The 18,646-nt window shown below is 39.7% G+C and overlaps 1 pseudogene; it reads right to left on the bottom strand.

Moving 5' to 3' along the window:
• Positions 1-7,557: 7,557 nt before the first annotated feature.
• LOC100716795 (olfactory receptor 5AK2-like) lies at positions 7,558-8,554 on the bottom strand (annotated as a pseudogene).
• Positions 8,555-18,646: the final 10,092 nt, after the last annotated feature.

Below are 18,646 nucleotides of genomic sequence, written 5' to 3'. Positions count from 1 at the left end.
TTCCAATCCCAGCTTTCTGAGAAATCTCCAGACTGACCTCCAGAATGGTTGCACCGGTCAACACTCCCACCAGCAGTGCAAGAGAGTTCCTTTTTCCCCACAGCCTCTCCAGCATTTGTTGTTGTTGGTTTTCTTGATCCTGGCTATTCTTTCAGGAGTGAGATGATATCTCAGTGTGGTTTTAATTTGCATTTCTCTAATTACTAATGATGATGAACATTTTTTCATGTATTAATTTTCCATTTGTATTTCTTCATCTGAGAATTGTGTATTCATCTCAGATGCCCATTTTTGGATTGGGTCTTTGAATTTTAGGGGTTTGATTTTTAAAAAATTCTTTGTATGTTTTAGACAGAAGTCCTTTGTCTGAGGGACCTTTCACTAAGATTGTTTTTCCCAATTTGTGGGTTTTCTTTTCATTATGCTGGAGATTTCTTTTGACATGCAAAAACTCTTTAATAAGACACGACCCCAGTTATTGATTCTGGAAAGTATTTCCTGTGTGGTTTGATTCTTGTTCATGAATTCTCTACCTACTCCAATGTCTTAAAGATTTTTACCTACTTTATCTTCCAACAGATTTAGTGTTTCTGTTTTAATATTTAGATCTTTGATCCATTTAGACTTTAGTTTAGAACATGGTGTTAGGCATGGATCTAGTTTTGGTTTTCAGCATATGAAGAGCCAGTTTTTCCAGCACTATTTATTAAAGAGACTGCCGTTCTTCCAGGGCACATGTTTGGCCCCTTTATCAAAGATAAGGTGGTTGAGTGTGTTTGTAGTTGTGGTTGTATCTTCTAATCTATTCCACTGATCTTTGGCTCTGTTTTGCTTCCAGTGCCATGTTGATTTTACTGCGGTTGCTTCGTAGTATAATGTCAAGTCAGGGATTGTGATGCCTCCTGCCTTGCCTTTGCTGCTTAGAACTGTCCTTGCTATTGTAGGTCTTTTCTTGCTCCAGATGAATTTTAGGAGTGATTTCTTGAGATCTATGAGATATGTTGATGGTATTTTCATTGGGATTGCATTGAATCTGTATAACAGTTTTGGGAAAATGTCCATTTTCACAATATTCATTCTTCTTATCCATGAGCAAGGGATGTCTTTCCATTTTCTGAGATCACCTTCAGTTTCATTTTTCAGTGTATTATAATTTTCCCTTTATAGGTCTTTCACTTCTTTCGTGAGAGTAATTCCTAAATATTTCATTTTTTTTGGTTGCTAGTGTGAAGGGTGTGGCTTCTCTTATGTCTCTCTCTGTGATTTTGTTGTTAGTGTATAGGAATGCTATTGATTTTTGAGTATTGATTTTGTATCCAGCCACATTGCTGAATTTATTTATTATATCTAGGAGTCTTTCAATAGAGTTTTGGGGGTCTTCTATGTAAAGTATCATGTCACCTGCAAATAATGATAATTTAACTTCTTTTCCTATCTTTACGCCTTTTATTTCTCTCTCTTGTCTAAATGCTCTGGCTAATATTTTCAGTACTATATTAAATAGGAGGACATCGTTGTCTTGTGCCTGATTTTAAAGTAAAGGCTTTCAATTTTTAGCCATTTAGTATGATACTGGCTGTTGGTTTGTCATAGATGGCCTTTATTATATTGAGGTAAAGACCATCTATTCCAATTTTCTGCAAGGTTCTTATCATAAATGAATGTTGGACTTTATCAAAAGCTTTTTCTGAATATATAGAAATGATCATGTGATTATTACTTTTGGCTCTATTGATATGGTGGATTACATTTATTGATTTACGTATGTTGAACCATCCTTGCAGGCCTGGGATGAATCCCACTTGTTCATGATGTATGATCTTCTTGATGATTTGCTGCATCCTGTTTGCCAATATTTTATTGAGGATTTTTGCATCTGTGCTCATTAGGGAGATTGGTCTGTAGTTCTCTTTTTCAGTTGGGTCTTTCTCAGGTTTTGGTACTAGAGTAATATTTGCTTCTAAGAATGATTTAGGAAGGATTGATTCCCTTTCAATTTCATTGAAGAGTTTGAGGAATGTTGGCATTAGGTCTTCTTTGTATTTCTTGTAGAATTCTGCAGTGAATCTCTCTGGGCCTGGGCTGTTCTTTGTAGGTAAGAACTTAATTACATTTTCAATTTCATTAATAGAAATTGGGTTATTCAGCAGTTTTACATCTACTTGACCCAGCTTTGATACTTCATATGCTTCTAGGAATCTGTCTATTTCCTCTGTGTTATCAAACTTTTGAGAGTAGAAGTTTTCGAAATAGGTGTTGATGATCTTCTGCATTTCTATAGGGTCTGTAGTAATTTCATCTTTTTCATTCCTTATTGCATGAATTTGAGTTTTTTCTTCCTTTTTTTAATAAGGTTTGCTAGGGGCTTATCGATTTTATTTATTCTTTCAAATAACTAACTCTTTGATTCATTGATTTTTTGGGTCGTTTTATTAGTCTCTATTGCACTGATTTCTGCTCTGATTTTTATGATTTCCTCTCTTTTTTTTGGCTTTGGGCTTGACCTCTTCTTTTTCTAGATGTTTGACTTGTAACATCAAGTTATTTATTTGTATTCATTCTGTTTTCCTGACGTGGGAACTCAGTGCAATTAATTTTCCTCTGAGGATAGCTTTCATTGCACCCCACATATTCCGGTAAGTTGTATTTGTGTTTTCATTTGTTTCTAGGTATTGTTTAATTTCTTCTTTAATTTCCTCTGTGACCCACTGATTACTCAAGAGTGTGTTATTCAGTTTCCGTGTGTTTGTGGGATTTTTGCAATATCTTTTATCATTAATTTCTAATTTCATAGCACTATGATCCGATAGCATGCAAGGGATGATTTCAACTCTTTTGCATGTATTTAAATATGTTCTGTGAGTTTATATATGGTCTATTTCAGAGAATGACCCATGTACTGCTGAGAAGAATATGTATTCTGTTCTTGTGGTGTGGAATACTCTGTATATGTCTATCAAGTTCATTTGTTCACAGGTATGATTTAGTTCTGTTATTTCTTTGTTGATTTTCTGTTTGATTGATCTGTCCCTTGGTGTCAATAGTGTGTTAAGGTCTCCTGTTACAATTGTGTTACTGATACTTCTATTTTTCATTTCTGTTAATACTTGTTTTATATAACTGGGTGCTCTGGAATTTGGTGCATATATATTTAAGATAGTTGTCTCTTCCTCTTGAAGTTTTCCCCTAACCAGTGTGTAGTGACCTTCTTTATCCCTTCTGATCATTATTGGTTTGAAGTTCACATTTTCTGCAAACAGAATAGCTACCCCCACTTTTTTTGGGTTCCTGTTGCAAGAAGTATTGTTTTCCATCCTTTGACTTTCAGTCTGTGAGTATCCTTTTGGGTTAGATGGGTTTCTTGTAGACAACATATGGTTGGATTTTGTTTCTTGATCCATTCTCCCAGTCTGTTTCTTTTAATTGGTGCATTGAGGCCATTTACATTAATGGTTATAACTGTTATACATTGGTTTATTGTTGACATGTTATCTTTCTGCTGTTGCATCTTTATCTTTCTGTTCTGTTTAATTGTCTGCTTTTTTAAGTGTTTTTTTCCTAAATATATCTAAACTGTGTTTCAGTATTCTTTGCAGGGTTGGCTTGGTGATCATGAAGTTCTTCAGCTGTTCTTTGTCATGGAAGTATCTTATTTCTCCATTGATTTTGAAGGACAGTTTTGCAGGGTACATCAGTCTAGGTTGGAAATCATTTTCCTTTAGGATCTGAAATACTTCACTCCATGCTTTTCTTGACTTTATTGTTTGTTCTGAGAAGTTTGCTGTGATTTGTGGGAAGCCTTCTAATTGGCTATCACCTTATATCTGCAGGCCATACAACCTTAACACCTGTGGGCCGTACCACCTTAACATATGTGGGCTGTACCACCTTAACATTTGTTGGCAGTACTACTTTATATTATGTTAATCAGCCTGCCTTATGAGCCAGCACCCCGGAAATTTGAATTGACCTATAACCATCAGTCCTGCCACTGTTGCTAAGTTACCTCCTAACGTCTCAGAACCCAGATCCCTCCTCCTCCATACCCTATATATTTGTTACTCCTTCCGTGAATAAATGAGACTTGATTGGACTTCTTCATCTTGTCTCCACTCTTTGTGTCTCTTGTTCCTTTTCATCCTCACTCCCCCTCTAGGGTCTCCATGGACTTCCCCACAGGTTGGGACAGTGATTCTGATAGGTTTTCCTTAATAGGTGATCTGTCTTTTTCTCTGACAGCTTTTAATATTCTATTCTTTTGTTTGATTTCTGGGATGGTGATTATTATATGTCTGGGTGTAGTTTTATTTTGGTTATGGCTATTTGGAATTCTATATGCTTCATTGATCTTAATATCAGTTTCCAATCTCATGTTTGGGAAATTTTCAGCTATTGCTTCTCTAAATATCCTCTGAACATCCTTTATGTTGTCCCCTTCTTTTTTGTTTATCCCTACCAACCTTATGTTGTTTTTCTTTGCATCACCTTGCAGTTGTTGAATTGTTATTTCCTGATTTCTTGTTATTTTTAAAAGATCTTTCCTTTCCTGTTCACTGGCTGCAATGTTGTCTTAGAGGTCTGAAATTCTATCTTCACATTCATTGAGGTGGTTTTTCCAACTTTCAATGGAATTTTTGATTACCTGTATATCTCTTTGCATCTGCTCTATATATTGTTTGTTTCTTATACTGTTCATCCAGGAATTCTATCTTTTTGTTTAGTTCCTCCAATTTTGTAACTGTGTCTTCTTTAGGTATGTTCAGCATCTCCTTCATTTCTTTTATCATTTCTTCTTTTACCTGAGAGATTATTTCTAGTTTGAATTCCTTTAAAGCTTCCTGGAGTTGCTTCTTTATTTCAGTTACTATTATTTCAGGTATTTCAGGTATATGACATGTATTTTCTTTTATGTACATGGCTCCTAGGCTTTCTTGGGATGGGCTGGATGTTTGAGATTGCATTTTGGTCTTTCGTTGTGTCATTTTCCTATATTTCCAAGCTTCTAGTGCTGTTCCAAGCTTCCCTGGGCATGTTTGAAATTGTGTCTTATGTCTTGGACTCTTGGGACTCCTCTGGTAGTATAGCTCCCTCCTTGGGCAGCAAAGCCCCTGGATTAAGAGAAGGTTGCCAGGCTCCTCTCAGGTAGACCTAAAGCCTCCTCAAGCTACACAGCTCCCCTCTGTGGCAGCAAAGCTTCCCTGAGGGAAAGATTGCCACCTGGTGTGTTCCAGGCAATCCCAAATCCTGCTAAACCCAATCTAGTGTGGCTGCAAGCCCAGCAGACCCCTAACTCCCTAAAGCAAGGGTCTCATACTCTCCCAGGGATTGGATGTTGTGCAACCATCCAGCTCCTTGGATGGCAAGGCTCCCCAGGCTGATACCTTTATCCTATGGCCTAGGTAGGCCTCAAACCTCCTCAGCAGGGCAGCTCCCTCCTTCAGGCGGTGGCAGTAGTGCTGCTGCTCTCCAGGCTGAAAGAAGGTCAGGCAAGGTCTGAGCAGTTTCCCGCAGCTTGGCCAGTTCCCTCCTTCAGGTGGGGCAGCTGCCGTGTGCTCTCCAGATGAGAGAGGGTGGTCAGCAAGACCCTGTTCCAACAGGGTCCCGTGGCTCCGCCCAGCTCACTCTTCCCGGCAGGCAGCTGCGGTGTGGTCTTCAGGTGAGAGAGGGTGGTCTGCCAGCTTCCTTCTTTTTTCTAAAAACTTCTGCATTTAAACTTGGTTGCACGCAAAGACAACACTTACCCCAGTCATATTTAAAATATCTAAATATTTCAGGTGAAGTAAGAGACACTGAGTTTTGTTTGGCTGTAAATATGGCAAGGTTAAGCCTTTAATTTCATTTTTATGCATAGAGAAGGCTTGACTTGTGAATGGTTTGTTAGCAGTTGAGTGAGCTGTATTGCCGAAAGCCTAGTGGATTGAAATTCAGTATTCCTTACAGCATGGCTAGTTTCCCAGCTAGGCTTGTGTTCAGTTATTGGTAGAAGAAAATCCAACTTGGTCTAAACAAGGGGATTTATTTTTCCTTGTGGACAGTAACGTGGGAATTAAGGGCAGCTCTCCTGGGATTGGTCACTGCCTCTCCTTGTTGGTGTCCATAGTGCAAACCAAGGCCAGGGGTACCACACAACTTTCAAAGCAAGCAAAGGGAGATAGGGAGGGCAGAGACGCTGTGCTGACCTCTTCTCCACCGAGGAGGAGCTCGGAGGGACGCCCTGCAGAGCTCATCACTGTTTCTGCAGGAACCGAGCTCGGTTTCCACATTTACACCAGCGTGTAATCGGGAGGCTCCTTCACACACCGCCCCCAAGTCCAGGGGGCGTGCTCGTCACCCTTCCCGCCCACGCGGTGGCTGCTGAGCTGAGTTCCCCACAATCTCTGCGCACTGGATTATTCACCAGGGAATGTCCAAGAACTCTGGGGTCACGGTCTGACATCTGCATGCCGCTCCTTCCTCAGCCCATATGTGGAAATTCTAACTACAGATGGGTGGCTATCAGAAGACTGCGTGCCTTTGGGCTGTCTGAAGCATTAGATGAGGCTGTAAAAGTGAAGCAATCAGGAGCAGGGATTGGGTCCCTGTCAGCGCCGTGATAGACTTGCTTTCCTGGCTTAGGTCCACTGTGTGAAGCCCAGATGAGAAGCTCTCAGCCTGCGGCCAGCGCTGGACTCTGTCACCAGAGCCCGGTCACGCTGCTTCCTCGGATCTCAGACCTCCAGTCCTGGACTGTGAGGAGTGAATTTCCCTTGTGCTACGTCATCCGGTCTGTAGTAATTTGTTACAGCAGCCCAAACTTAACTAAGATAGGCATTTTTACTAAGAGCAAAGGGCTGATGTTCCAAATATCTAGAACTATCTATGAAAGCCTCCATGGACCTGTGCAAGAGGTGGGGTGGGGGAGGAATTTTGAGGCATATTTGGAAGAAAAGCCTATAGTTTTGTAAATGAACTTTTAAAAAGAGATTAATAGGAAGGCAGAGGGAGAGAGACAGAGAAAGTTCCTTATCCTTGGAGATTATGTGCAGACACCATGAACAGGGCATTGATAGACGTATGCATGGCAAAGTTGCTCCTGATTTTGGGTCCTTTGCCCGCTGTGCCTAGAGGGCAGGGTGCAGAGCCAGAGTGGCTCATTCTGTGTCTCACAGAGTTCACTATTTTATTTTAAAGAGAAAAAAAGAAAAAAATAGCAATGGAACAGATTTTCAGGACAGGTTAGTAAGAGTTAACAATAATTAACACATTGCATATTGTTATCTTGGCAGTATTTATTCAGAGTAAAGACATAGGCACAATATCTTATCCAAGTTCAATTTTCATTTCGATAATGTACAAGTACTATTTTGCTACCCATTAAAAGTATACTTGAGACAAATTTGAAGTAACGTTGGTAAGGTTTGGATATACACCTTAACATTTTAAATAGTCTGCATAAAGGCTTCTCCATGAACAGTGTAAGGTATGACCTCAAAAGATATTCTAGGGGAAAAAAGTTTCAGGAGAGCTTTTCAAATATTTCTCACACCACACATATATTTTGATAGGGGAAATAGTGATTTAAGAGCTGAACGATTTCCACTTTAGAATTACTGAACAGTGGCAACACATCTCTATCCAATTTTGACCCAATTTAAAGAACTTTTTCCCTGCTACTTTCACAGCTTCTTTGGACCTCCTTGTTTCTCAAGCTATAGATCAGAGGGTTCAACATGGCATAGAATATGGATGGCATAGATGGCATATGATGGCATAGAATATGGAGGCCACTTTCATATGGTCCTGTGACTGCTCAGAAGGAGGCTGTAAGTACATGTAGGAGAGGGTCCCGTAGAAGATGGTTACAATTGTGAGGCACAAGTGGAAAAGGTCTTCTTCCTCCCCACAGCAGAAGACATTCTTAGGATGGCGGCCAGGATGCGGATGTAGGAGAAGGTCATGACTGATACAGTGAATGTCAAGTTAAATCCCACAAACCCCAAAATTTGCATGAAATTGAAGTCCATGTTGGAGCACAAAAGGTTGATAACTGGAGGGATATCACAGAAAAAGTGGTTGATGTTGGACTTACAGAAGGACAGGGAAAATGTAAACCTGTGTGCACAGAGGCATTTAGTGATCCCATGAGGTATGAGCCAACTACTAGTAGGATGCAAACTGTTTGGGACATGATGAAATGGTAGTGCAGTGGTTTACAGATGACTATGTAGTGGCTCACTGCCTCGCTGCCAGGAGGTAGCAAACGTCATATACACCAATAATTGGATTACACATCTTCTGAATGATATGGATTTGTCTTCTGCCATGAAGTTCTGGAGCATCTTGGGAGTGACAGCAGATGTATAACAGATGTCAGCAAAGGCCAGGTGTTGCAAGAAGTATGTGGGTGTCTGAAGTCTGGAATCTGTGTTTATGAGCAGGATCACTCCAGTGTACCCACCATGGATGTCACATAGATCACAAGAAATTCCAAGATGAGGACTGATGGGAACTTCTGTTGGCCACCAAATCCCAGGAGATAGAAATCAGTTACTTCAGTCCCATTTCCATATCCCATGATTACAAATCCTGCAAAGATAAGGAAAAGAAAGAAAATTTGTCTTTTTGATTTCTTGATGTTAAATGATTCTTACACTGCCTGTCACTGGTTTGATTTTGTTGTTCTTGAGGACTCACAAGTGGATTTGTTGCTTTCCAAAATCTTTTTCTCCATTGTTTTAAGAAGCTACTGTATAAACAATACATTAAAAATAACGTACTCTCCTTTATAGTGTGTGTACATGTATATCTGTGTAAGATAATATTCAGATAGAATTTTTTTTACCTTTTCAGATACGGTATATTTTAGCAGTTTGCCTTTCCAATCATTGGAAAAAGTGTTCAGGCTCTTGAAAACAATAAAATTAGTTGGAGCCCTAAGAGCTTTCTGGATTTTGTTCATGTCCAACACATTTTGTGGCTTCCTGGAGACTTTGCACCATCAGATTTTCTTAACTCTTATTGTAGGAGTTCAGTTCACATATGAGATACTCTTCTCATTTCATATAAATGTATCTGAAAGAGCTTTGCTTATATTTCCCATGGCTTTGCTTTGCCTTCTAGTTGTTACATAGCTTAATGAAAATCATGTCAGCACTTTGATTCATATATAACAACAGCTTATATAACTCACAAATATCTTTGAGTTTTTGTCTGAGTGGGGTTGCCCTGTATTTAGTTAGGTATGCATCTGATGAGTACTTTTGCACAGTATTTTTCATGCAACATAAACTCTCAAACTCTCCAAGCACTGCTCCTTCTGGAGAATCATAGACTCTCGCTCTGGTAGACCATGGCTCATCACTCACCAATGCATGAGTCTTTTCTGGGGACAGAGTGAGACAAGCTTCCAAACCGACATGCTTGTGTGTGGCCATCTGTTCTGTCCAGAGGAGAGCAGGCCAAAGAACTTGGGCTCTGCTGAGACCTGAGTCAGCCCCTTCCCATGCAAACCGGAACCCTACAGCTTTCCATTCCCTTCCTTGCCTAGCTGTTAGTTCAATATTGACTTCACATATTGACAGTCATGTGTTTCGGTTGCTAGGTACAATACAAGACAAACAGTTAAAAACCTGAATTTCAGACCCTACAACACATTTTTTAAATGTGGCCTACAGTGTGCATGGGACATACTAAAATAAGCAATTGTTTTCTGCTTATCTGCAAATCAAATTTATCTGGGCATCCAGTTTTCATCTTTGAAGCATGGAGCATTTCTCTGCTGCTTATTCCTCTTCCTTTCAGGTTGAGTTCCTGAATGACTTTGGGGACTGAGTGCTTTCCTTAACCTTCTCTGTGTTGCTTTGGCAGCATAAATGGCACAAAGCGAGTAATTCTCCTGACAGTGGCTACACCTGTGCGGGCAAGAGTGGGAGGGAACAAGACACTGAGGGACAAAAGGGTCATACCTGCTTTCATGACAAACAGCACTGAGATGAATCACTTCTCACACTAACAGAATTTCAGCCATGAAAACAGAGCCTGATAGGTCTCTCACCCCCAGCACCAGTGCCTGGGGGAGGATATTTACGCAGGTGGATTTGGGGGGATGTATGTCACCCACAGCAGTCCTCCTGCCATCAGTGCCCTCCTCCCTTGAATTTTATGTGATTGAGAATTTCTACTGTTATACCTGACCAAGAGTTAGAGATTGTTCTCTTTATAGTACTTAATCTTATTTTAAGCAACTGCTATTTTTGTCATACTGTGACAAAGATTTTTTAACTAAAAGGCTTAAATAAATAAAAATATGATAACATTACAGAGTTCTTCCTAAAATGATGGTTGGAGATTGGTCACTATTGCATCAGATTCAAAATGACCAAGAACAGAATCAGTAACAGAGCAAGCTTAGTCTCAGCCTTATTAATACTGGAGTGTCCTGAAACCCTCAGGAACAGCCCAGGCAGGTGCACTGCAGGGAGTGCCAGGAGGAGGAGGCCTGGTGGAGTGCTGTGACCTGCAGATACTCTTGAGGTTCTTGGGGGTGAGGGACTACAAAGAGGTTGAGAGAAATAAGGAAGAGCCAAATCTGGGGTCAGGTGGAGCCCTATTCTCCTGATGGGAAGGTAGGAACTGGCCCCTCACTGCAGGGACATTTTAGCAACTTACTATCTTAGGACAGCCTGTTTCCTAGTAACTCAGTGTTTGGATTGTCTTGGAGCTAATTGTTCTCTGGGCTGGAGCAGCTGCTTTATGGAACTTCCTCCAGGCACCCTTTGTTCTGATGATAGCTGTGTCCAGCCCTGCCTGGGTGGTCAATTTCCAGCCTCTAAGGCTCCCCACAGTGGGGACCCCCTAAGGAGCACCTATGATACATGGTAAACCAGTAGTGTGCCTAAGGTGTCAGTGCTCACTTGCCTCATCAGTTTGGACATGGAAGAAAGCCACCTGTCACCTGGAGAGAAGGGCAGGTTACTGCTGGGAAGCGGAAATTCCATCTCCAACAACCTCACGCAACAAAATCCCCCATGTCACTATCTATAACTATTATTTTCGCGAAGTATAAGAGGAGATTTACTAATGAGTCTCCTAAAATGAAGTAGCAGTATTAGGCCTAAACATGTGAGCAGCAAGCTGGAGAACCATAATAAAAATGAAGGAAAAAACTGGTAAAAGTGAGGTATGATCCAAAATTGTTTTTAGAGAACACAGCCATCACCTCTTAGTCATTGACAGAACAAGTAGACAGAAAATCCGCCTACATAAAGAACCAAACATCGGCAACCAGGAGGATTTACGTGATATTTACGGAACACTCTAACACAAGCAGAGAACATATTTTTCAAGTCCGCAAAAATATGTAATGAGATAACCTATCTCCTGCAACATCAAAGTTCATGATCCACTTAAAATATTTGAAATGATACAGTACACATCCCCTGAATGCAACAAACTCAAAATGGAGACCAAGAACAAAAACAGGGCAGTAAAAACTCCTTCAATGGGCAAAAGAGAGACCTCATCTCTAAATAATAAATTGGTGCACTCAGGAAAATAGCTTAATTTCTTAAAACTCTAAATTTGTATTACATAGCCTAGTTTTTGGCTGCTGGACAAATTTGTGCCCACACCAAGGTGTGAATAGATATTTATGTAGCACCAAACTGAACACAAGTAAATGCTCTGTGTCAGTTTATTGGTTAAACAAATTGCCGTGCATCTGCAGATGAAACTATGCTTAGGAAGAAAAGGGAACGAGTTCCAGCAACAGCTGTATGGATCTCAGTGGCACTGGGTGGGGTCAGGAAAAGGCTGATTTCCAAAGGTCATGTACTGAGTGATCATTCGGATACATTTACCAAAATGGCAAAGTTTAACAGATGGAGAGCAGTGAGTGACTCTCAGGGGGTGACAGGTGGTAGGCAGGGAGGCTCTGTCTGTCCATAACAAGTCTTGGGGAGAAACAGGCAGCATCTTCATGATTGTGGTGGTTCCTGGAAGGCACCTGTGTGGGCAAAGGACCTGGAGTCACACACTCAGTGCCAGTGTCAGCAGCCGGGTGCTGGTGTCACAGTGCAATTCCAAGGGATGCAATTGTCCGGGGAAACTGGGTGAAAGATCCCCAGGAACCCTTTGCATTATCTTTGTAACTTCCTATGACTCTACAGGACTTCAAAATACACAATAGAATAAAAATACAGGGGAAAAATAAAGCCTGCTTTGAAGGGCGAGCAGGCCAAGCAAGAGAATTTAGTTGAAGTTCCTAGCACCGAGCAGGCATTGCACAAGTGCTTCCAGAATGGTCCTAACTCACAGGCAGACACTACACGGAAGGCAGAAGGCATTGATGAGTGATCAAGAGTTAGCTGATGCACTGAATTATTTTCTTTTCATTCACTACCTTGTTTCTTCAGCTTCTTTCCTGGCCAAGCCTCACCCCTCACTGCCTTTCCACGCCATCCCCTGTGATGAGGGCAGTGGACTCCTTCTGGCCATGGCTGGACACTGGGTCCCACCTCTGCTCCCTGCCTGCTGCCCAAGCTTCACCCAGACAAGCTTGTTTTATGTTACTCGGGGATTCTGCAGGTTCCCTTTTGGCAGCAGACCAGCCTGAGTGTGTGGAGGTCTCTCTGAGCAGCTTCTCCCCATCAGGGAGCTTATAGCTGGGGCCAAGGACCCACGCTGGCTCCCTCAAGAACCCGAGAATCCCCAGGCTGAGACAGGACCAAGAAACAGAGCTCGTTTGTTATTCTCTGCTGAAAAAAATATTAAGCTTTCCAGAGGGGATGTGATTTATTTTTCTTTTACTTAGAGATCATTTGCTTGAGTTTTGAGAGCTGCTTATCAATTTCATTCTTTTCTTATCCTTTTCTCCCTCTGGGCTTCTCTCCTCTCCTTCCTTCCTCTCTCTCCCTCTCTCCCTCCCTTCCTTCCTTCCTACCATTTTTAGTTTAGTTTTTTTTTTTTTTTGGTACTGGGAATCGAACTCAAGACTTTGCACTTGCCTGGCAGGCGCTTACACCACTGAGCTAAATCCCTAGCCCTTATCCTTCCGTTTTTGATAAATAAAAATGCATTGAAATACTGTCCATTAGAAGTATAAAAATGCAGAGAGGAAAACCACATCTCTGCCTGTCCACTGATTCCCAGTCTCTAGTTTGTCCTCCTTGGAAATAAGCGCTGCTCCCTGCTGCTGTGTCTCTTCTAGAAGAAGTCTCGTGCTGAGCTTGAAAATACCCTAATCTTTGCATTCTTTATTCCATCCCTGCCATAAATGAGAGTGTACCACTCATATTGCATGGCTGTTTACTTTTTTGACTTTGCATTTGTGGGTGACCCGTGTAGATCAGTATGGATAGATCTTACATCTTATGGAGCAAATGCAACCTTGAATGTGCTGAATTAGTCTCCCCACCCTGCCTTGGTGGGTGTTTATACAATTATCAACCTTATACCAATAGAGGCAATGCTAATTAAATATTTCTGTTAACAATATCTGCAGGTTGTGAAAGTGTTTTGGAGAGAAAGTTCTGCTTCTGGGGTGTCTGTGGTTACCATGACACTGACCAGCCCCTACCCTCCTGGGACAGGTGCTATCAGCTTATTTTGCATTTTGTATTTTGTATTTTGAAAATCTAGTGACTGTTCTCACAAATGTTAGACACTTTATGTCACGACAGTGGCATCAAGTTTACATCTGAGAAACAGCACATTTAGGCCTTGCTTGTCTTTTTCTTATGTCAGTGAGGTTGAATTATCTTTACATGTTTCTGGGATATATTATTATTTTATTCTCTGTGCCTTGTGTCATGTACATATTATCCTCTTAAAAAATATTCTGCTTTTAAGTTGATATTTTAGTTAAGTACTCTTCTTTAGAAGAATTACAAGTATCTACTTCCTACTATTATCTCATTTCACCTTTTTTGTCACACAGAAGAATACTTTGATTTTAATGTAGCAAATTTACTTTGCTCATATTTATAAAGACATTCATTCTACATGTTTAAAAATAAAGTTGCGGGCTGGGGATTTAGCTCAGGGGTTGGGGATTTAGCTAGGTGGCATAATCTGCCTGGCAAGTACAAGGTCATGAGTTCAATGCCAGCTACCAAAAAAGAAAAAAGTTGCATTTTAAATTTTATTGTATTTAAAGTTCATTTTAAAATCAAATCATTGAGGCATTTTGAATCTATGTTTGCATCGTGTGTACTAAACTCCCACTGTTACTATCCCTCGAATAATGCTGTTTGCATAATTCATCTGTGCTTAGGCTGCACTGTCAGAGTGATCACATTATAAGCCTTCCTATATATTTGGACAGCCTTCTGGGCTTTCATGTCTGTTGTAGTGGTCTTCTTATCTCTTTACGTTTAAGATCAAACAATTGTACTGCAGCTTCATTACTTTATGAACTTATTTCTTTGAAGCAAGTTTGACATGTGGAAAGTTGTTTAGACTTATATATAACTCGATGCATCAAGGAACAAGCAAACATCCATGGAATCACTGTCACTGTCAAGGCAATGAATGTACTTATCACCTTTCAAGGCTTCCTCTTAGTACCTTTATTTTTTTAATTAAAAATTTTTTTTTGGTACCAGGGATCAAATTCACAACCTCGCACTTGCCAGGCAGGCACTTACACAGCTCTTAGTACCTTTATTGAATCATTTACTTATCTTGTTTAACCACAACTCAGTAACACTCAACTGTCATCTCCCCATTTCCCAGTCCCACAGGTCTGACAAACCCACTGTCCGTGGATTCCACCAGTTTGACCGTTTCCAATCATACACATAGCCGAGAGCATGCCGTGTTTGCCTCGTGGTGCCTGGCTCATTTCACCTGGCATTATGGTCTCTGGGTCTGTTATGCACTGTCACAAGCTATCAGATGCACTTCTTGAGGAGCCTGAACAGCCTTCCATATGGAAGATATGTTTTGTGTGTACGCCACGTCTTTTTCATCTTTTCATTCATTGATGGGCATTTCATGTTCGCAATGTCCTGGTTAATGGGAGTCACGCTGCACAGATGCAGGAGTGTAGGTATCTCCTGGAGACACCACTTCATGAGATTTTCCTAATACTGGACTTTCCTGTGTTCCTGTGGTAAGACTGAACTTGTTTGGGCTGCACTGTTCTTTTCGATATGCTCCTGTTTCATCTGTGGTGGCAGTTTTACTTCCTAGGTTCACATTGATACTTGTGTGACACCGGGCCAGTGTTGAAGCTGCTTGTGTTAATTTGCTTCATAAAAATTGTGTGGAAGCTGTCCTTTCCCCCTCAGGCTTCCCTTTGGTGTGGTGTAATCCACAGCACACTTTTAGATCCATGGATAGATGCTTTGGTGCAAGAAGATTGTGTTTTAACTACTTATTTTTCCCCTCACGTGGCACGTGTTCTTAAATATCTTGTGGGCTAACTTGGTAATCAATAGGTTCTTAGATAAATGACTCATCCTATCAGCTTCCCTAATTTATTCTCATACTGTGGAGTTCAGTATTTTCCTCATTCTTTTTACATACTGTACTCCAAAGCACTACTTTTCTTGCTAAAACAGTAAATGATAAATAAAATGCCTATTTATTGATTTTTTGCTTAGTGATTGAGATTTCTTGGTAACTATTGAAGTATTTATATTATTTTCATAATTTATATAATTTATAATTATATTTATAGTTTTATTTAACTATCAGTTAATTTATATAATATATAATTACATATAATTATGCATAGTTATTTTATGTTTAAATTGTAATTAAAACAATATCAGTTTCTTCTAATTTCAAATCAGCTTTTCATCTCTTGAAATATAAGCTTAATGCTTTTTCTTTTTTTTACTATTTTTATTTATAGTTGTAGTTTTATTTGACCACTTCATATTTTAATGTGGTTTGTAAAATACGATTTTATAGCTAACTGTAACATTTGTTTTTATCTCCTCTTCTCCTCTTTGAAATGGATTTCTAAGCGGTGGAAATCTAGAGATTCCCTGTCTCTAGATTCATGGTTGGATTCCTTTAGTGAAATTCATGTTTTGTAAATAGTAGCTCCCTGCAATTCTCAGTTTCTGTGGTATGTGTGTGTGTGTGTTGCACAAGTATTTTGTTTACTTGTCTTTCATCACCATGAAAAATATCCAACACCCAAAGTTAAGGGAAGGTTTTATTAGATCAAAGTTTGTGTCCACAGTTTTGATCATAAGCAGCTGACTCCAAAGCAGGGTGGTTTGGTGAGGACAATAGCTCAAGGTGGCAAAAGACAGCAAAAGCAACAGGAACAAGACTCTTTCCTTTCTTGTATTATAAGCAGGCTACCTGCCCTAGGGTGAGTCCTCTACTCCCTGGGGTGTAAAGCTCTTGAGTCACTTAGTTAAGCTTCCAAACCTCTCAAATTGACACAACGTGTCAACCATTACAACAAGCAAAATACAATTCTGATACAACACTGGCAAAGGCATGCCACTCCCTTCTCTGCTGTTCAACATCCTGACTGTTCTCCTGAGGAACCATCTGACAAACCAAAGAGAACATGCTACACACTCATTGCACTGAACAAAATGTCAGTGTCATGATCTGTTCAAGAGCTATTCCAGAAAAAAAGAAGAGCTAAAGAAATATGACAATTGAATGAATCTGTAATCTTGAACTTATTTATTTTATATTAGAACAATGGGTAAAATATAAATGAGGTCTCTAGGTCTGAAAGATAAATAGTAGTAGTGTATCAGTGTGTTGATTTTCATATTTTTCACACTTACCTAAAAGAATGTCTTTCTTTAAATTAAACATACAAAGTTATTTAGAAACCAAGGGGCATTGTGTCTAAAATTTACTTAACTAATTTAAAAAATATTTGTTTCTTGTCTCCAAGGAGTCTTGGCTTCATTTGGTCTCCTATTGAATATCTATAGCATAATTTTGTATTTATTAGAATGATTGGTGTGGATGTTGTAAATGAATGTCCACTGATTAGATTTTAGGTGCATCTATATCTTGAATGTCTCTGTTGGAGATACAAATAGAAAATATTTGTGGAGTTTCCTTTCCTTGGCAAGAAAAGATGAAAAAAAAAATAAAGGTAGTAATTAACTATAGAAATAAGTGTTTTCAAGTGGTAGAAAATGTATCAATAAGGGCAATATCGGGTAAAAGGTTAATTTGAGTCATAAGATGATTTTAAAGCAGTTAACATTTTAAAATAAGATGACTGTAATAATTTAAATAGAATTAACAAAGTAGCTCATTTTAGGCAATTTAAGGAAGTTATATAAAAAAGAAAATAAGGAAATAAATTTTTATGGTGGCTATATACAAGTATGGATTTATGTTTTATAAACTAAAACACATTTGAAAAATATTTGAAAACACATTTGTATAGTTGAAGCACGCTTCTTTTTTAATTTTAAAGAGAATAAAACAACACAAAACAAAACAGAACAAAGCAAATCAGAACAGAACAATGTAGGCAACACAGAACTTCACAACAAGACAGCAGGAAATCAACAGTGGTTACCGTAATGTCTCTTGTTTTCTTCATAATAGTTGGCCATACCTTCATACATCAAACATAGCAAAATAGTATAAAACCACTCAAAAGGATGGAAGCATTACAAGACTTCAAAATCAGCCTTTTAATCTCACTTGGGTTGACTCCTGCTTCTTCACTGTTACCTATCACTCTTAGGTTATGCTATTTTGCATCATCTTGAAGCTGTTGAATTGTTATTTCCTGGTTCCTCATTATTTTAAAAAGATCTTTCCTTTCACAGTTGCTGGCTGCAATCTTGTGTTCAAGGTCTGCAAGTCTATCTTCAGTCTCTTCCAAGAAGTTTTGATAGCTTTCAATTGAATTTTTAATTTTTTGGATCTCGCTTTGAGTCTGTTTCATGCATTGTGATTCCTTTATAAATTCATTCAAGGTTTCCATCATTTTCCTATGCTCCTCTTTTTTGTCCATATCTTCTTTAGACCTGTTGAACAATTCTTTCAGTAAGTTTCTGATTTCTTTTTTTACCTGGGACATTATTTCCAATTCGACTGCTCTTACAACCTCATTAGGTTGTTTCTTCACTTCAGTTGCTATCCTCTCAGAGATTTCAGGTGTGTGACTTCCAATTTATTCCAAGAGTGTATCTCTCAGACTTGTTCTGTGTGGGCTGGAGGTCTGAGAATGCCTTTTGTTCCTTCATCATGACAATCTCTTGGGTTTCTCCCAACAAGCTGCTTGTGGGGTCCCAGGCACTTCCCATTCTGGCTGCCCCTCCGCAGTGTAGGGGAATGAGACAGGCACCTGGCATCCTCTGACCCCAGATTTATAGGGAGGCAGCAGGCTGTAGAGGGGCAGGCTTCTCTAGACTTGTACAGCTACACTGGCTGCTCACGGGAAGGAGCCTTCTGATGGCGGGGGCCAGCTGGTGGAGGCAGACCTATAGGCTTTCTCCACTCATGCTGACTGCCTGTGGGAACTGATGCATGCTTCTTTATATTTTAAATAACCTCCATTAGGTTTACTCCATGAGTTATGTATGATATGTTGCTAAATCTGTTTTCTAGGAAAATGTATCTCAGGAGAGGTCTTAGAATACTTCCCCAAAGCCTAAGATTTTATGTACCAAAAGGATAGCCCTGATTTGCAAGCTGAATGTTTTCAATTTTAGAACAA

This window comes from Cavia porcellus, unplaced genomic scaffold (genome assembly GCF_034190915.1).
Source record: "Cavia porcellus strain 051 isolate PalLab524CR breed Dunkin Hartley unplaced genomic scaffold, mCavPor4.1 scaffold_17, whole genome shotgun sequence".
In the NCBI taxonomy this organism is placed as follows: domain Eukaryota; kingdom Metazoa; phylum Chordata; class Mammalia; order Rodentia; family Caviidae; genus Cavia; species Cavia porcellus.
The sequence above is the reverse complement of the archived record's forward strand: the minus strand, read 5'-3'. Positions and strand labels throughout refer to the sequence as shown.